This window comes from Erinaceus europaeus, chromosome 18 (assembly GCF_950295315.1).
Source record: "Erinaceus europaeus chromosome 18, mEriEur2.1, whole genome shotgun sequence".
Classification (NCBI taxonomy): domain Eukaryota; kingdom Metazoa; phylum Chordata; class Mammalia; order Eulipotyphla; family Erinaceidae; genus Erinaceus; species Erinaceus europaeus.
Window position 1 is genome coordinate 30,315,571 of NC_080179.1, and position 19,677 is coordinate 30,335,247.

General features: G+C 36.3%; 1 protein-coding gene and 1 pseudogene across 7 annotated transcripts in view; one reads left to right on the top strand and one right to left on the bottom strand.

The window, feature by feature from the left end:
- SLC4A10 (solute carrier family 4 member 10) overlaps positions 1 to 19,677 on the bottom strand; it is a 359,857-nt gene that overhangs the window by 243,097 nt on the left and 97,083 nt on the right. The window lies entirely within an intron of this gene.
- LOC132534472 (small nucleolar RNA U3) lies at positions 8,041 to 8,161 on the top strand (annotated as a pseudogene).

Here is a 19,677-nt window from a genome sequence, read left to right on the forward strand (position 1 = left end):
CCTGATCCTCAAGTCACATTTCTAATAATCAGTAAAATTTAGAATTTAATAATGTATATCATGTTTTTATGTACTTATTTATTTGTAACCAAGTCTACCACTGGAGCTCAATACCTGCATAACATACCCCTGCTCCAGCAGCCAACTTTTCCCTCTATTTTTCTTTCTTGTTAAGAAGTGAGAAAAAGAAAAAAGAGGAAAGACACATCACATGCACCACTGCCCCACCTCTCAGGAAGCTTCCTCCCAAAAGGTGGGGGCAGAGAACTTGAACCCAGGTCCTCAGGCAGAGGAACATGTGCCCTGTACCCATGAGCCACAGTCTGACTCCTATCATGTTTTTCTTTATTTATGTTTTTATAGCCATTCATCTAGTGTACTGTTATTTATTGACTTAATTTCTTATTTTTAAAGATAATGAGTAAGAAGAAGCAAAATTAAACTACATGCCTACTACCAACGTCTGCCAAAAAGTCATACTAGGATTCATCAGTTCCTAAATTAAAATTGATTGCTGAATGATACTTTCAAAGTCAATTCAAACCTTCAACATAGCCTCATATACATTTTCATAAAATCTTGAAAGTGGGAAATAACTGTTTCTTCTTTCTGTATGTAGTAAAATCTATCACCAAATAATGGTAATGGTTTCCTTGTTGTATGACAGGTGCTTTATGCATATTCATTTGATATTCATAACAACTTTTGAGCTAGATGCCATTATTAGTTCCATTTATTAAAAATGAGAAGCTGATAACAAGAAAGGTTAAGTAGCTAGTCCAATACTTTATAGTTTGAAAAATGGTAACTCTGTGATAAGCCCAGGAAATGTAACAGCGTACCTCTCACTTCAGCCAGCTGTCACAAACCAGATTTCCAAACCCACTTTCTATTGCTTTAATGCAAGAAAACAGGCACTTCTGAGGCACAATTGGGCAGCTTGCTCCACTTTGGAATTCTGGGGACATGAAAGCTTTACATGTCTTCTACTACCTCTCTGCTACATTTAACCAGTATAATGGTATGAAAGACAGTAAGGTAGTGCCCAGATGCTCAACAGTCAACTATGGCCTGGTTCCAAACTGGGTCCTCCAAGTCCTAAGGTAGGAAAGCCTAAAGAGAATCCTAACCCACTCCTTCTTTTATTCTAAGGATTTTTCAAATGACCTGATATCATTAGACATTTCCAAAACCTTTGTTTTCAGAGTTAAATTCCTATGAAGTCAAACTGCTGTTCATAATAGATAGCTACCTATGCCTACCCTGGTATTACCACAGGATTAGTCACAAAACATCAGCTCCCTGTTTTGAGTTGATACTAATGATCCCTGCTTCTGTCTTCTCCCGAAAGACTGTATTCAGCTTTACTCTTAGAATAACTTAATAACTATGACTTGGAAAACATAGTTCACTAATTCACATTTTATAATGACCTGGTACAGAAAAAAATATGAGTTGTAAAATAATGTATTTGTCAAAATTATGAAATGTTTATTATATAATTTTAATAGATCATTTATTTCTCAAATATCAAAAAGTATTAATAGGAGGAAGAAAGTTATAGAAAAATCTCAGGATTCATCAGTTCCTAAATTAAAATTGATTGCTGTGTGATACTTTTGAAGTCAAGTAAAACCTATATACCTATATACCTCATATACATTTTCCTATAATCTTGTAAGTGGGAAATAACTTTTTCTTCTCCGTATATTCCTTATAACACCAAGCATAGTATCACATAAATGATCAGATTTCATATGGTTATTAAAATGAACAATACTCAAATAGTTTCTTATTGACAAATAGCTTCTCTTTAGGAAATTTTATAGTATAAAATGAAATACATGTGTAAAACAGCACAGATAGAGATAACCACTGTGAAAAGAGGTAGCAAATCATTTATCATCAATTATAATATTTCGAAGGTCAAGGTCATCTTACTGTACAGAAACCAAAAATCTGACATTACATTTGGTGTCTGAACATTACAAACTACTTCTGAATGTTTGACACCACAACAAAGAGATATTTCTCCCCAATTTGTAAAATAAATGAAAATTATAAGTCAGTAATTCTTTCACCTTACAAAAATACTGAGATGGCCTCACTTAAGTACCACCAAAGAAAATTAACCTAATATCTCTATGATTTGGTTCTTTTGCAAAGTTATAAATATAGTGAAAAACAGCAGAATGCTGTGAAACCAATACCTAGAGGAATCCCTAAGCAAAGCCAAGAAACAGAATGTACTCACAGTGACTAATAAATGCAAATAGTGGAAATAAATTCTAACAGATTAAACAGGTTTTTTAGCAACTAAAAGGTATATTCAAATCATTCCAAAATTAATCAAGCTTAAGAATATGGCAACCTTCCCTACTAATAAGAATATAAGCTGGCTAAATAGTTTGAATAACATATAAATTATAGCCAATATCATTTGGTATAATTTAATGTGTTTTTAATTAAAAGCAAGAAACTGATCCTTTAACTGTAATAATCACTACTTTGAATTTTTGCTTCAATCTTTTCATACATTCATTTTTAATATATCATTTTATACTGGAGAAGAATTAAATTCTACTCATAGTTCAGAGTCACAGAGATAAAGTTCTGTTAAGAAATGCTGCAATATTTTATCTTTTTAATTATGTAATAACTGGTTAACTGTCTGACAAATCCTCAAGACTGAGGCAAAATGTGCACTTAAAAGATATTATACACACACACACGTAACCTTCAAACATAGCCTGTTTCTTACCAAACATGTATTTCTAAGTATATTCTAAAACAAATCAAGCTTAAGTGCATTATAACTGGCTAGGTAAAATATCTTTTGAATAAGTAACAGAGTCACAGTATAAAATGGGATATATAAATTCAAATTCTTTGCTGTGATGATTCTTTACTCTTTGTAACTAATGCTCAATATAGTCAAATCTAGTCATATAAAGATGAAATTAATCATATGCAGAATTATCTCTGGAACAAATATCTTAAACAAGCTTAAATATTACAAGCTTTATTTGTATGCTTTCCTCTATAAGCAATGCCTTAGCAAGTAGCTACATTAGAAGTACCAAGAGTATCAGTATCTTAATAGATCTGAGAAATGATTAATACTAATAGTTTTCAAAACAGTTCAGAGACTGAAATATAAAATTTAGGAAATTGGCTTGTAGCTTAGCATGTGATAAACATTACCCTACTCATCCAACTTGCATTGCATTGCTAGAAATATCTCTCTATATACTGAAGAATTTTCAGATTAAAAAATGCCTTTGTAAGTGGCTGACTATGATATACCTTTATCAGTTAGAACAATTTCTGCTATTTTATCATTCAGAATAAAAGATACAACTGATTATATTCATGTTTAATAGGAAATTCTTTAGAACTCTAAACCTTACTTTTAATCTCTCTCACACACACACACACAAATCTTATCTGTTACTACCAACTTTCATACCCACACCCACATTTCTAAAATTCTTGCATCTTCAGATAGCCCAAGAAAAACATAATAAATGACCACATACATTAACAATTCTAAATAATTAAAAGCTAAAAAAAAGTAGTAACTGCAATCTAATAGTATTGTCATAATTCATAAGGTCATACCTGATGACTTAGAGACTGAAAAGGTTCACAGATTCCAGACTGCATGACTTTTCAATTTCCAGAAACCCCTAAAGACTGAATTTCCTCTCTTACAAAAGATAATCACAGCCATCTCTACTTCTCAACATCTTCAGGGACAGTGAAGAAAACATAGAACAGCAGATCTCTCCACCAGTATCTGCTTAAGTCATCATGAAAATAGCAAATCTCAGAAACTGTTTATCATCTCCCCTTTGCAATTACAAACAGCCCGTATTATTGGAGGAAGACACAGTTTTATCTACTGAAGCTGCTAATCCTCTCTGAAAACAGTAAGCTTTCTGCTCAAAGCAATTCTGCATCATCCAAACAGAAAACAAACCATATCCTTCAGGTTTCCCACTTGTGATACTCTAAAGATTTCACTTGCCCAGAAGAGTTCGAATTTTTTGTCAGCTCCTTAAAAATAAGCTACTTTATTTAATTAATTATAATTTACATCTATTTCAAGTGCCGTGTTCAAATTTCAACTATTATTAGTTTTCTCCAAATGACTAGGCTTTAGCACATTGCTTTGACAAACAATGTTGTACACTCCATTAAAAGAAACTTCCCTCCAAACCATGTGTGTCCTCACTTATCCAATCCACTGAAATCAAAAGTTCCTAAAAATATTTTTAATTCTGAAAACCTTTGAAAATTATGTATAATGGTAAACTATTAACTAGGTAATCCTCATCTTTGTGACTCTCAAGAACTTAGCTTTATTCCATATTTATTCCATATTTATTCCATATAACATGGCTTCAGTCAAAACACCTTGTACATTTTTATTAAATGTTCCATACTAAAGTTTTAGCATGTAAAGACCATGTGCCATTATCAAATTCTAAAAGTGCATAGTTAAATCTGAATTAAAATGTGTATGACATACTAGTATTTACATAATGAAATATTCAGCAATAAGAAAGAATGATATATTGGTTTTATTACAATATAGAAGAAGCAGTATGTGTCACAGTAAGCAAAATAAACCAGGCAGGAAAAAAAAAACATAATTTTTTATATGATGAATTCAACAACAAATCTTAAGAAAAAAACATTTCTTCTTAAATTTCTTTATTGGGAGATTAATGGTTTTTCAGTTAATAGTAAAATGCAATAGTTTGTACATGTAAACATTTCCACATAACAATACACCCCCCCCACTAGGTCCTCCTCTGCCATAATACTCTAGGACCTGAACCCTCCCACCCAGCCCAGAGTCTTTTTTTGGTGCAATACACCAAACAAGTTCTATGATTCTGATGCAGAACTAAAGAAAGAGGTGAAGGGTTGTGAAAGCTGGAGGAGATTCAACAGAACGTAGAGGAGGGTTAATAGCATCTCTGTGGTAAGTGTGCTCTAGTAAAACACTTGAAGAGAGATCACAGTGTACCCTAAAATATATATAGTGTTATAATACATCATTATCATAGTTTAAAAAAAAGAATTTGAGAGATATTTTACCACTATTTAATCTTTTTGACTTGATATAACTTTATTTTTACAAACAGCAGGACAACAGGAAGCTGAAAATACTGCTGTGTACCTATTTTGATTGTGTATAGACAAAGCTATTTTATTTTCATTTTCACAAAGAATATTGCTTAAACTTGAGGGCATAAATCATAAAATATATAGGAAAAATATCAAAAAACAAATGCTTAAATATAGTGAGGAAGACATTCCCACACCTGATGGGGAAGACATTGCAGGTTGCCATCACAAAGAATCAGTTCAGATGAAGTATTTGCACATTAGAAAACAGTAAATCCCAACCATGGAATTTTCAAAGTAAACCAAATTCCAAAATAACTTGGCTATAATATTAGTTAGATTAATTAATGCCTTCTTAAACTCTAAGACAGCAGTAACCTTCCCCATCTGTAGGGAATTGTGAGGATATGGTAGAGCTTGGCAGGACCTCCCCCCCCACCCCCCACACTGAAAAATGAGGGCCTGAGGGGCCACAGCCAATCAGTCTCTCTCTACTAAGAGGTCGAGCAAGGAAGGATACAGCCTCCAGGGTCTGCCCCATCTATCAGCCTCCCTGCCTCACAATAGCCCACTCCCTAATTATCTACATAATCATTGTTTTGCCTGAAAGTTCTCCTCCCTACCTCCCCACCCATTCCATTCCTTTGATCATATCTGATCTATCTTCTCTCTGCCCTCAGAATCCCACTCTGGCTGCTGGTTACTGATAACCTTGCTTTCTCGTTCCTTTAACCACTTAAACCTCTTGCTCAACAATTAATGGAAAAGTCCTGACCCTCCCCCAGACCCTTTGCCTCCCTACCATATATGGTATACACATGTCACTTCCTCCTGCGACCCCTTATAAATCCTGATTTGCTGTTCAATAAATTGATTGCCCATGAGACAAGTCCCCGGGTCTTCTCTTGCCATGACACTAGCATCGGGCATAGAGAGAGACCTGTACGGCTCTCTATGCTGCCCCAGAACATTCTCTTAGGCCACTGCATCTGGTGCGCAACAGAATGAGTAAACCAGGAGTTTGTGCCCAGGAAAGAGGCCTCCCCACCGAAAAGTCCGACACCCATCTTCTATAAAACCCATATTTCTCCTAGTTCTGGAATTTCTGAGGCATGGCTCATTTTCCTTCATGCTTCTATTGATCCATACTATTTGATTTTGCATGTGCTGATCTCAACCAAATCAATGCAACCAGTGACACCTTGACATGCTTAACTTCAGACTGTGTCCAGAGATGCCAGGCATCTGTGTTATCAACCCACCAACTCCAATATTCTGGTGAGAATTTTCTTAGCTCATTGGACTCTTTAGTTCCATTTTGGGTGGCCCACCTCCTAAAAAAGTTATAGAACCTAGATATAGATCAAGGCTTATGGGATACATAGGACACATGTTCACATGTATCCATAAGTTAGAGGAAAATATATACCTTAAAGTAAAAGTTCACAAGAGTCTACAGCGACTCAGTAAATGCAGCAATCAAGTAGAAAGACTAAAAAAGACACCACAAAGTATTTAATTAAATATTTTTACTTAGACCTAGATACCCACCCCCTACTTCACTTCCCTCAATCACTCTAATCCTTGCCAGATAAAGAAAGGACTACAAAAGTTGGATAAGAGCAAGAGACTGACACACTTTTCATTGGGGACCCTAGTATGGGAATCCTGGTATCCCCACAAAGATATAATGGGTCCAGACCTATAGAATATCCCTCTCTCCACCATTAATGGTCATCTCCATGAAGAACAACTTCATAAACTCTCTTGTGGGCTTCTATAGGACCTTGTCCTCAATGTAGAACAATGGTAGAAACTGCCCTACTCTCTGAAGAGAGGCTAGGTCAACATACTCTACCACTTGAGGAAGACTGGTCCTGAAGTGAGTATACCCTAGAATGTTCTTGCTTATGACCATGGATGCTCAGACTGACAGAGATGAAGAGATTACACAGGCTCCTGTGCTAAATATGAATAGACGTGGGCCTTAGGTCAGATTGATTAGGGTTTACAGTTAACAGTATGTATATACTTTTCCCATATTTGGGAGCTTCTTTCTGTCCTGATCCAACCTTCTACTCCTATTGTCAACTCTGACATCATCTTTCCAGACAATACTCCTAGCTCACCTGCATGGTGGTGTGGAGCTCAGGCAAAAATTAGTAAAGTCATGGGCCCCTTGCAATATACCTAAAATAGACTTCCTAGCTCCTTACAAGATGAAGACCCCAAATCTCATATGTTCTATTATTATCTTTAGGTTCCTGGTTACTAAACAATTTGTTCTGCTTTATATCTTACTGCTTTTCAGCCACCAAGTTGCAGATTCTACCATGATGCCATCCTGACTTCCCTGCGCAGGTGACTTCACCAATATGTCCTGGAACCCCACCTCTCCATAGGCCTACTCCACTAGGGAAAGATAGAAACAACTAGGGTTATGGATTGACCTATCAATGCCCATGTCCATCAGAGAAGCAATTACAGAATCCAGACCTCCTACCTTCTGTACCTAATAAAGATGGTAGGTTCATTCTCCCAGAAGAATAAAGAATAGGAAAGCTTCCATTGAAGGGGATGTGGTCTCTATTTCTCAAGTGACCCTCTACTACATATGAAATAAAATAAATCTTTACAAAATTCCTAAAAATAAAGTGTTAATGACTTCTATTGTACAATATAATTTTATGAATAACTGTCCATATGTTTATATAGGATACTTATGTTACTGGTTATTATTAAAATACAAACTAAATTTTGTCTAGTAAATTATACATGTAAAATTTTCTTGTACTTTATGGTCCACTATGCAAATTTTTATTTTACTAAGAGAAGTAGTAGAATTAGATAAAGTGCTGTCTATTGAAACTAGATAAAAGACATGATACAAATGAACCTACCAAGACTATACTTTCAGGGATCATTTCTATAGTATGTTACAAATGAACCTACCTGCACTGCTGGTGGTAATGTAAATTAGTCCAACCCCTGTGGAGAGCAGTTTGGAGAGCTCTCAGAAGGTTGGAAGTAGACCAACCCCATGACTCTGCAATTCCTATCCTGTGCATATATCCCAAAGAACCAAACATTCAGAAAGATTTGTGTATAACTTATGTTTATAGCAGCACAATTTGTAATAGCCAAAACTTGAAAGCAACCCAGGTGTCCAACAACAGATGAGTAGCTGCGTAAGTTGTGGTATATATATATACACAATGGAATACTACTCAGCTATTAAAAATAGTGATTTTGCCTTCTTCACCTCATTTTTTTTTCATTTTTTATTTAATATTAGTGATTTTTTATATTTTTTAATTCCTTTATTAGGGGATTACTGTTTTATAGTCAACAGTAAATACAATAGTTTTTACATGCACAAAATTTCTCAATTTTCCATATAACAATACAGCCCTGGAAAAGGATGACAGAGAACCTAGTGGGGGTTATATTGTTATTTGGATGGAGCTTGAAAGAATCATGTGAGATCAGCCAGAAAGAGAGGATGAATATGGGATGATCTCACTCATAGACAGAAGTTGAAAAATAAGAACATAAGGGAAAACACAAAGCCGAACTTGGACTGGAACTGGTGTATTTCACCAAAATAAATGACTCTGGGGGTGGGGTGGGGTTCAGGTCCTGGAACATGATGGCAGAGGAGGACCTAGTGGGAGTAGAATGGACAGGTGGACAACTGAGAAATGTTCATATGTACAAACTATTATATTTACTCTTGACTGTAAACCATTAATCCCCCAATAAATAAATTTTTTAAAAAGACATGATACATTTTAGAAGTTCATTGTTTAGACAAAGGCCTTTTTTTTTAACACCAGGCCTTGCACCTTGCACATGCCCAGTACAACCACTACCTGCTGCCAACTATTTCAATTCCTTTATTTGATATATATATATATATAGTCAGTCAGAGGAGAGACATTACAGAAGCATTGCACCATTCACAGAGTTTCTTTCAGCTCTATGGTACCTTCATATGGAAGTTGGAAGGTTTGGCTTCTGTAATGGCTGGATATGAATATTTTTAAGGTATTGAATAATGACTAGTAAATCAATCTGTAAAGGGTATACTTCTTTACAAAAAGATTTTTTTCTTCAGTCTTAAAACACAATATCAGAGTATCTGGAAAGGTAGTATGTGATATAATAGCTTTGATATGTCTAAATGAAAATAAAGAAAAACTGGTCATATATTACAAAAAGGGCTTAAAATAAGTATAATAGAGAATCTGACCCATATGTTAACAGCTACAATAATCTGTTAGCCTCCTATAGAGAAAGAAAAATAGGGCTGGGGTAGATAGCATCATGGTTATGTAAGCACTCTCACGCTTCAGGCTAAAAGTGCTCAGGTTCAGTCCTCACCAGAGCTGAGTAGTGCTCTGGTTAAAAATAAATAAATATAGGGAGTTGGGCTGTAGCGCAGCCGGTTAAGCGCAGGTGGCGCAAAGCACAAGCATTGCACCATAAGGATCCTGGTTTGAGCCCTGGCTCCCCACCTGCAGGGGAATCACTTCACAGGCGGTGAAGCAGGTCTGCAGGTGTCTGTCTTTCTCTCCTCCTCTCTGTCTTCCCCTCCTCTCTCCATTTCTCTCTGTCCTATCCAACAATGACGACAACAACAATAATAACTACAGCAATAAAACAACAAGGGCAAACAAAAGGGAATAAATAAAATTAAATTTAAAAATTTAAAATAAATAAATATAATAAACCAAATAGTTTTTATGATTTCTAACAACAGTAACAGTAAATGTTTCTTTTTTCTATGCTTAGTATACAAAAAAAAAAAATCTTTTTCCTGGGGTTCTAGAGAAAATATAGGTTAGAAAAGGTGAAAATAAAACTAACTTTAAAAAGTTATCATTATAAATATGAAGATCTGTGGAATGTATGAGCCTAGAGAGGGGAAGCATTCAACCAGAAAAATGATATTTTACTCAAACAAGTTATGAAATGTACAAACACAAAACCAGAACTTTGTAACATCCACAAATCTCTCAAATCCTGGTCAAATAAGGAATCACTGAGTTGAATCACTAAACCTCCAAAATACCATGTGTAGAGATGGCTTTTTTTTCCTACAAATTTTTTCTTTCTCCAAGCACAATTCATCTAGTGCAAAATAACAGGGAGGAGGGATAATACATACATATTTGATCTATAAAAGCTTTTACTTTTTAAAAAGTCAGTAAAAAAATACTAATCTTTGGAATAACACTTTATGATAGATTTAACTATTACTATATACAATTTCATAAGACCAAGAAGTTGGTGCAAGATTAGAGAAGGAGATTTGCATAACTCATCTTCTGGGCTCCATCCCCAGGATCATATTAGCATAACAAAGACAATGAGAGTAGAATTCCAAGGATGGTAGAGCAGTTCTTTGCTCTCACTCAAATTTTAACAAATGGGTCAGACTTCATGGATAATAGAACAGGTGATGCAATGTCTCCCTCTCTCTTTTATCTCTCACTTTCTAGCTTGCATGTGCTTGTATACATTCTCTAGCCACCCTCCCATCCCACACCCCAGCCACAAATAAGAAAGTAAAAGAGTTGGCCTGGAGGCTGCTTAGTAGTATCTAGCAGCATCACAAATGTGCAAGGTACTCAGTTCATTCCATGACCCTGCATGGGAAAAAAAGTAGCCCAGAAAGGTGATTGAATATAGTCATGACACCTGAGTTTTATCTCCAGCACTGCATACAATTTAATTTTGGAAATAGAACAGCTATATTTACAAATATAAGAAATATTAAAATCTAACCAAACTATATATAGAGGTGGACAAACTCAACAACAAGAAAACAAATAATCCCATCCAAAAATGGGGAGAGGACATGGACAGAATATTCACCACAGAAGAGATCCAAAAGGCTGAGAAACACATGAAAAAATACTCCAAGTCTTTGATTGTCAGAGAAATGCAAATAAAGACAACAATGAGACACAACTTCACTCCTGTGAGAATGTCATACACCAGAAAAGGTAACCGCAGCAAATGCTGGAGAGGTTGTGGGTTCAAATGAACCCTCCTGCACTGCTGGTGGGAATGTAAATTGGTCCAACCTCTGTGGAGAACAGTCTGGAGAACTCTCAGAAGGCTAGAAATGGACCTACCCTATGATTCTGCAATTCCTCTCCTGGGGATATATCCTAAGGAACCCAACACACCCATCCAAAAAGAACTGTGTACACATATGTTCTTAGCAGTACAATTTTTAATAACCAAAACCTGGAAGCAACCCAGGTGTCCAACAACAGATGAGTGGCTGAGCAAATTGTGGTGTATATACACAATGGTATATATACACAATGGAATACTACTCAGCTATTAAAAACAGTGACTTCACTGTTTTCAGCAGATCTTGGATGGACCTTGAAAAATTCATGTTAAGTGAAATAAATCAGAAACAGAAGGATGAATATGGTATGATCTCACTCTCAGGCAGTAGTTGAAAAACAAGGTCAGAAGAGAAAACACAAGTAAAACTTGAACTGGAAATAGCGTATTGCACCAAAGTAAAAGACTCTGGGTTAGGTGGGGGTGGAGAATACAAATCCTAGAAAAGGATGACAGGGTACTTAGTGGGAGTTGTATTGTTATGTGGAAAACAGAAATGTTATGTATGTACGAACTATTGTATTTACTGTCAAATGTAAAACATTAATTCCCCAATAAAGAAATTAATTAAATAAATAAATATTAAAATCACATTTAAACAAAATTGCCCTTTTAAATTCTAATACAGACTAAGTCACAAAGCAAAGAAAGACAGAGAGGCAAAGAGAGTGAAAGAAACCACTGCATCTAAACTGCCTTCAGTACTATGGGGGTTAGGCTTATCTCTGGGTCACTGGCAAAGCACCACATTATCTATTTCAACAGCCCAATAGAATAGCATTTTAAAACCGAAAAATGAGTGGGGACAAAAAAAAACTCTCAAAAGCTGTTTTATCAAAAAGCATTTATAAGTGTGTGACTAACAGCACAGTTTTTAGAAATAAACTATTAGGTTCAAACCTGATTCTGTGACACTGCAATATCTTTGTACTCTTGCCTCAATTTATTAGATATTGTTATATGGAAAACTGACAAATGTTATGCATGTACAGACTTTTGTAGTTACTGTTGAATGTAAAACATTAATTCCCCAATAAAGAAATTTAAAAAAAGAAACAGTCAAAAAATATATAACAATTTCACTTGTTTCAAAGATTAAATATGTTTAATATATATGAAGTAAGTAAAGCAATTCCTGGCACAGGATAATTGTTGCATAAATGATTGCTATTATCTTTCCATAATAGATTGGCATGTCAAAGGATCAAAAAATTGAAAAGTAATGGGAAAAAAATAATTGTAAGATAAGACAATGAAATGACCAGAAGTATCTATATGACTGAGAAATTTTTAAGAACTAGGAATGGCAATATAGACCCTCTATTTGGGTAAGCAGGATATGCTGGTGTTTTTTAATTCAGAAATATAATTCGGCTTTTACATCTGAGTGGCTTTGGAGTCAGACAAATTGATTGAACCTTGGAGTCATTAATTAGGACCATGAGCCAAGTGCTTAAGCTCCTAAACTAGGTTTCCTCATCTGTAAAATAAAATTAATAACAACATCTAATAAAAATTTCAGAAGTTAAAAATATACATAAGGCATTCATATGTAAGCTATTAATATGTAAGCTACTAATATGTAAACTCATCATTATCAGTATAATTTATTATTAGTTTTGGCTGACAGGAGAGAAGAGTCCATGGATTACTTAAAACATTGATTAACTAGTGGGCAGAGTCAAGATGATAAGACTAGCAGCTTCTGGTTTCCTTTAGCTTCTGCAGTACCAATAAAATCATGGCATACATGGAAAATCACACATAGAAATTAACTTGAGGATGCCAGGTGGTGGCGCACCTGGTTAAGAGAACATAGTATCAAGTTCAAGAATCCCTGCAGGGAGCCAGTTTGAGTTCTGGATTCCCCACCTCTGGGGGGGCGGGGGACACTTCACAAGTGGTGAAGCAGGTCTGCAGGTATCTATCTTCCTCTCTCCCTCTATATCTCTCCCACTTCTTTCAATTTCTCTCTGTCCTATCTAATAAAATGGGGGTGGGGGGTGGCCACTAGAGACACTGGGTTCACAGTGCTGGCACTAAGCCCCAGCAATAACCCTGGAGGAGAAAAAAAAATCAGCGGGAGTTGGACGGTAGCACAGCGGGCTAAGCGCAGGTGGTGCAAAGTGCAAGGACCAGAGTAAGGATCTTGGTTCAAGCCCCCAGCTCCCCACCTGCAGGGGATTGCTTCACAAGTGGTGAAGCAGATCTGCAGGTGTCTTTCTCTCCCCCTCTCTGTCTTCCCCTCCTCTTTCCATTTCTCTCTGTCCTACCTAACAACAATGACATCAGTAACAACAACAATAACTACAACAACAATGAAAAACAACAAGGGAAGCAAAAGGGAAAATAAATAAATATAAAAAAAAATTTTTTTAATTCCGCATTCAGGATGTAATGACACAAAGAGACATACAAAGGCAAAGAACAATCCCACAACACTCTGCCTTACTCTGTACAATAAACCACAGCTGAGAAGAGACCTATAAGACACAGAACTTTAATCAGGCAAAGAGCAGGATGAGCCAAAATTTCAGAACTCCAGTGGTATGATTGTGCCTACAATTTTACAACAGAGGTAAATGTTAAATAAAATCTATAAACTGCAAAAGAACTGCAGCAATAGCATTTTCAGAAGCAACATTGGCTTTGAATCAACCATATTGAATTTCAGTTTTCATAGTAATGCAGTGGAATCCATTGAGTGGAGTCAAGGACACATACTACATTCACTGGACACAGATATCCAGAGTTTGTCCTATCAATCATTAATACACCTATAATATCAAATTTCTGATTTGGATAATGTCAGTGCTTGTGATTACAAATCCCTGGTCACTGCCCAGATCAGCTCGAACAGACCCTTGGCTCTAATACTCATGGAGTATCACCATAATGAAACACAGAGGAAATCATCCACAATACTGGACACAGATAGCAGCTTGAAGAATACCCCCCAAATTCAAAAGACCTATATAAACTTTCTAAGGACTTCAAAGTTGTGTGGTCTGGGAGGTGGTGCAGTGGACAAGGCATTGAACTCTCAAGTATGAGGTCGTGAGTTCAATCCCCAGAAGCATATGTACCAAAGTGATGTCAACCTCTTTCTCTCTTTCCTCCTATCTTCCTCATTAATAAATAAAATCCTTAAAAAAAAAAAAAAGACTTCAAAGTTGTCTTTAGAGGATGCTCTGTAAGTTGAAAGGTTCTATGAAAGAACACTAACAGTAACTATGAGAGAATATATAAAAGAAGTCACAATAGAAACCAGACAGATAAAGAATAAAGTAAGTTAACTAAAAATGAACAAAAACAGCAGAAGGGAACACCAACAGAAGTCAGAAGTTGAAGTAGCAAGCAGAAAGGCAAGGTACAGGGAGTCATTAGAAAAATATATACTCCTACAGGGATACAGAATAGGAAAGCTATCGGGAAGGGATGGTATATGGAGTTCTGGTGGTGGAAATTGTGTGAAGTTGTACCCATTTTACCCTATGTTTTTTTGTCAATTGTTGGGCAGTAAGCCAGCTCCACTCTGCTTAAAGCCTCTGTCTCTAATCCTGTTTAACTAAGCACCGCCCTGCCAGTTTAACACTTCTTCTTCTTCTTCTTCTAGCATTTGCCCTTCTTCCGTAGCCAGTCAACAGGTCAGGTTGAAAGCTGTCAGGAGCTGCTTGTTGCTGGCTTTGAAAGTGACTGGGATCCATGTGGATTCAGTTGGCTAGGAAGGATCGTCAGTTTCCCCAATGAATGGGTTACTCACGGGATGCACCACAAGATAACACTGCTGTCTATTTACATAACACTGTTAACTAAGCACTGCCCTGCCTCCAGGGCATTGGTTTAATCCTCATTGGTTTGCATGCTTTTTCCTTCTCCCCACCTCCTAACCTACCTACATCCTCTTCCAACCTGACAGTTCCACCTCAGGATATATAAGGACAGGACTGTGATTAGAGATAGTTTAGACTGTGCTGCATTCCACATGAATAAAGACTGAACTGTGTACCACTCAGCCATGAGTCCCTGGTCATGTCTCTCTCCTGCCTGCGAAGCTAGCCCAGCAGTCAATGTTTCCTTCTTATAAATAAAATTTTTTAAATGAAGAAAATATAAGAGAGTTAGGGAAAAGTATCAAGAGTAACAACATTCATAAAATAAGGCACCAGAATGAGAAGAGAGCCCTAAACCACAGCTGCTGAATATTATTATTTGTCCCAGTGAACTTAATTTGGCATATCCTTCTGAATGCCTATTCCTCCTTCTTACTGAATATTCTTTAGCAATGTTGATACTCAAATTGATTTAATAAGATTTTTGTAGGTTTGGGAGGCATTGTGTGCCCTTTTAAAAGTAAGCTATGGGGAGTTGGGCAGTAGCACAGTGGACTAAGTGCAGGTGGCACAAAGCACAAGGACTAGCATAAGGATCCCAGTTGGAGCCACCAGCTCCCCACCTGTAGAGGAGTTGCTTCACAACTGGTACAGCAGGTCTGCAGGTGTCTTTCTCTTCCCCTCCTCTCTCCACTTCTCTCTGTCCTATCCAACTACTGACATTACGATGTCAGTAACAACAATATAACTACAACAACAATAAAACAACAATCGCAACAAAAGGGAATAAATAAATATTTTTTTAAAAGTAAGGTGTGCTTTATGTGTTAAATTGGGGCCTTTATGGTATAATTTCCTAAGACAATCCCATTACCTAATAAGCAGCCACATAGGGTACAACGTACTATGACAAAATTCTACCACAATACAGACAAAAAATATATTTCTCATAATAAGGTGAGTCAGATACACTCAAAATTCAGGCTTTTGTTTAGAAAACAGCCAAACTTGTAGAGCACAGGACTTGCACTCCTATCTTTCCAGCTTCAACTCCAGCACCACATGTACCAGATTGGTCAGTCTTCTAGTGCCCTCTCTCCTCAGTTTCTTTTTAATAGAGAAACTCTTTAACTATGAAAGAAAATTTTTAATTGGAAAATTCAACCTATAGGAAGATGTACATAACACCTTATTCTTTTTTCCTTTAATAATTATATAATTTCATATTTCTACATATTTATATAAAATACTTAAAAGTTTCTAAAAAGCATATGCGTGTGGAATCATATATTTACAAGTCTCTTTACTACAGTGCCCCACAAATAAGAAGTCTCCTCATCTTTTTTTTCTCCCCTTAAAAATCTATGTCTTGAAGGTTCCCGGAAGATGGCGGACTGAGAAGCTGCTAGTGGCTTGATCTCTGACCACATCTTCTAGAAACGGTAGGATTTTCTGCCTTTAGTAGGCCAGTCAATAAGGGGTCCTAGGAGTGACACCAAGGAGGTGACTATAACTTAATTTGGGTTAAGAAATAGAGTAGAAAAAAAGGGGGGAAAATTTTTTTCCATTTAATTATAAAGCATACCTCCTCCCCCTCCCCACCCCCCATAACCAATCCCTGGGGATCAGTTCCTAGCAGGATCCCCTTCTGAGATTCTGTCTTTACCAAATTCCTGTCCCACCAGGAAGCATCATTCATTCTAAGTCTATACCCTTGTGAAACCTCTGGCCTTTTCTTTCTTTCTAAGTAGCCAAACCCCCCCCCACCTCACCCTGCATATCTAATTAAATAATTAAAAATAAATAAATAAATAAAATCTTTCCTTTCACCACTCTTTTATGACTGTTCTTTTCCTTATCTTTTTCTTTTTTCTCTCTCTTTCTGTTTTTTTCTTTTTTTTCTCATTCTTGTCATCCTTTCTTCCTTAATCCTACAGCTTCCAAAGTCACAGGCCACAGTCCCCACACCACCAAACAGTGTGCTTTTTTGAATTCACTGATACACATTTGGGAATTATTTTGGGGAAGAATTCTGACTCAGTGTGGACTCTTACTGCGAGTGTCTCAGCTCAACTTCCCTTCCTCCTTTAGCCACCCCTAGAATATACAGTGGATAGTAGATTTGCATAACTGTCTATTTCAGCTATCCTTGTCTAGTCTTGAGGGGTTTTTTCTTTTCACTGCTCTTTAATTACAACTCTTTTTCTTCTCTTTATCCCTTTCTCTCACTTGTCTCTGTTTTCTTTTGCTTTTTTTTTTATCTTGTCATAACTTCTTCATTCCTTCTTCTTTGCCTTTCTGAATTTGTGAATTATTTTGGGGAAGAAATCTGACTCAGAGTGGACTCTCTATGTGTGTATCTCTGCTCTAGTTCCCTTTCCCCTCTTGTTACCCCTAGAATATACAGTGGATAGTAGATTTGCATAACTGTCTATTCTTGCTTCTCTTTCTTCTTCACTGGGATTTGGTTACTATTTTTTCACGGACTGGAGAAATTGTTTGGCTAACTGGTAGTGATTAAACTGCTTCAATACTTGCTTCAGTTGCTACTGTAATTCCTGAGGTTGGTGAGTGCAATTGTCATAAAGGTATTTAGTACAGTGTTACTTGTACTCAAGACACAACAACTGAGGAACAACAGAGCATAAAAAAAAGAAACATATAAAATAAAAAAATGGGTAGATCAAAAACAAATAAAACTGCTACTCCAATGAATGAAGACAAGAGCCCAGAAGAAACTACAAATCAGCCAGAAGTAACCATAGATAAGAAAAGTATGCAAGCAATAATAAACTTATTAATCACAGAAATGAAAACAACATTAGAGGAAAGGAATGGCAGTATTAGGAAAACAACAGTTGAGACCTCCAAGGAAAATACTGATTATCTTGAGGCAATTAGAGAACTGAAAGCTGAAATAGCTCTAATGAAGAAAGAAGCTGAGGCAAGGGAAAGCAGACTAACAGAAGCAGAAAACAGAATTAGTCAGACAGAGGATGAGTTAGAGAAAACTAAGAAAGAGGTGAAAGAGCTTAAAAAGAGATTGAGAGACACTGAAAACAACAACAGAGACATATGGGATGATCTCAAAAGAAGTAACATTCGTATAATTGGCCTGCCAGAGGAAGAGGAAGCAAACATTCTAGAGGAAATAATACAAGAAAACTTCCCAGACCTGAATAACAGAAAGGATATCAAGGTTCAAGAGGCCCAGAGAGTACCAAACAGAATCAACCCAGACCTGAAGACACCAAGACACATCATAGTCACAATGAGAAGAAGTAAGGATAAAGAAAGGATCCTAAAGGCTGCAAGAGAGAAACAAAAAGTCACATACAAGGGAAAACCCATAAGACTATCTGCAGACTTCTCCACTCAAACTCTAAAAGCCAGAAGGGAATGGCAAGATATCTATCGAGCCCTGAATGAAAAAGGGTTTCAACCAAGGATAATATATCCTGCTAGACTTTCATTCAAACTAGATGGAGGGATCAAAACCTTCTTAGACAAACAACAGTTAAAGGAGGCAACCATCACCAAGCCGGCCCTGAAAGAGGTTCTAAAAGACCTCTTATAAACAAGAACATCACTATAATACTTGCAATATATCAGAGCAAACAAATTCTTTTTTAGAATAATGGCACTACAATACATTAAATCCATAATATCAATAAACATCAATGGCTTAAACTCACCCATCAAAAGGCACAGAGTAGGGGGATGGATCAGAAAACATAACCCAACCATATGCTGCTTGCAAGAATCCCATCTGTCACAACAAGATAAACACAGACTTAAAGTGAAAGGATGGAAAACTATCATATAGGCTAACAGACCACAAAAAAGGGCAGGAACAGCCATTCTCATCACAGACACGATAGATTTTAAATTAAATAAAGTAATAAAAAATAGACAAGGACACTACATAATGATTAGATGATCAATCAGCCAAGAAGACTTAACAATTATTAACATCTATGCACACAATGAGGGACCATCTAAATACATTAAGAACCTACTGAAATAATTTCAAAAAAATCAATAGTAATACAATAATAGTGGGAGACTTCAATACCTCACTCTCAAACATGGACAGATCAACAAAGCACAGAACCAATAAAGATGAAAGAGAATTGAATGAAGAGATTGACAGACTAGACCTCTTAGACATTTTCAGAGTCCTTCACCCCAAAAAACTGGAATACACCTTCTATTCAAATCCACATAACACATAACAAGGATATACCACATGTTAGGCCACAAAGACAGCATCAATAAACTCAAGAGCATTGAAATCATCCCAAGTATCTTCTCAGACCACAGTGGAGTAAAACTAATATTTATCAACAAACAGAAAATTATTAAAAGTCACAGAATTTTGAAACTAAACAACTTACTCCTTAAGAACCACTGGATCAGAGACTCACTAAAGCAGGAAATTCAAATGTTCCAGAAACAAATGAAAATGAAGACAAAACCTATCAAAATATTTGGGACACAGCTAAAGCAGTACTCAGAGGGAAACTTATAGCCATACAATCACATATTAAACGCCAAG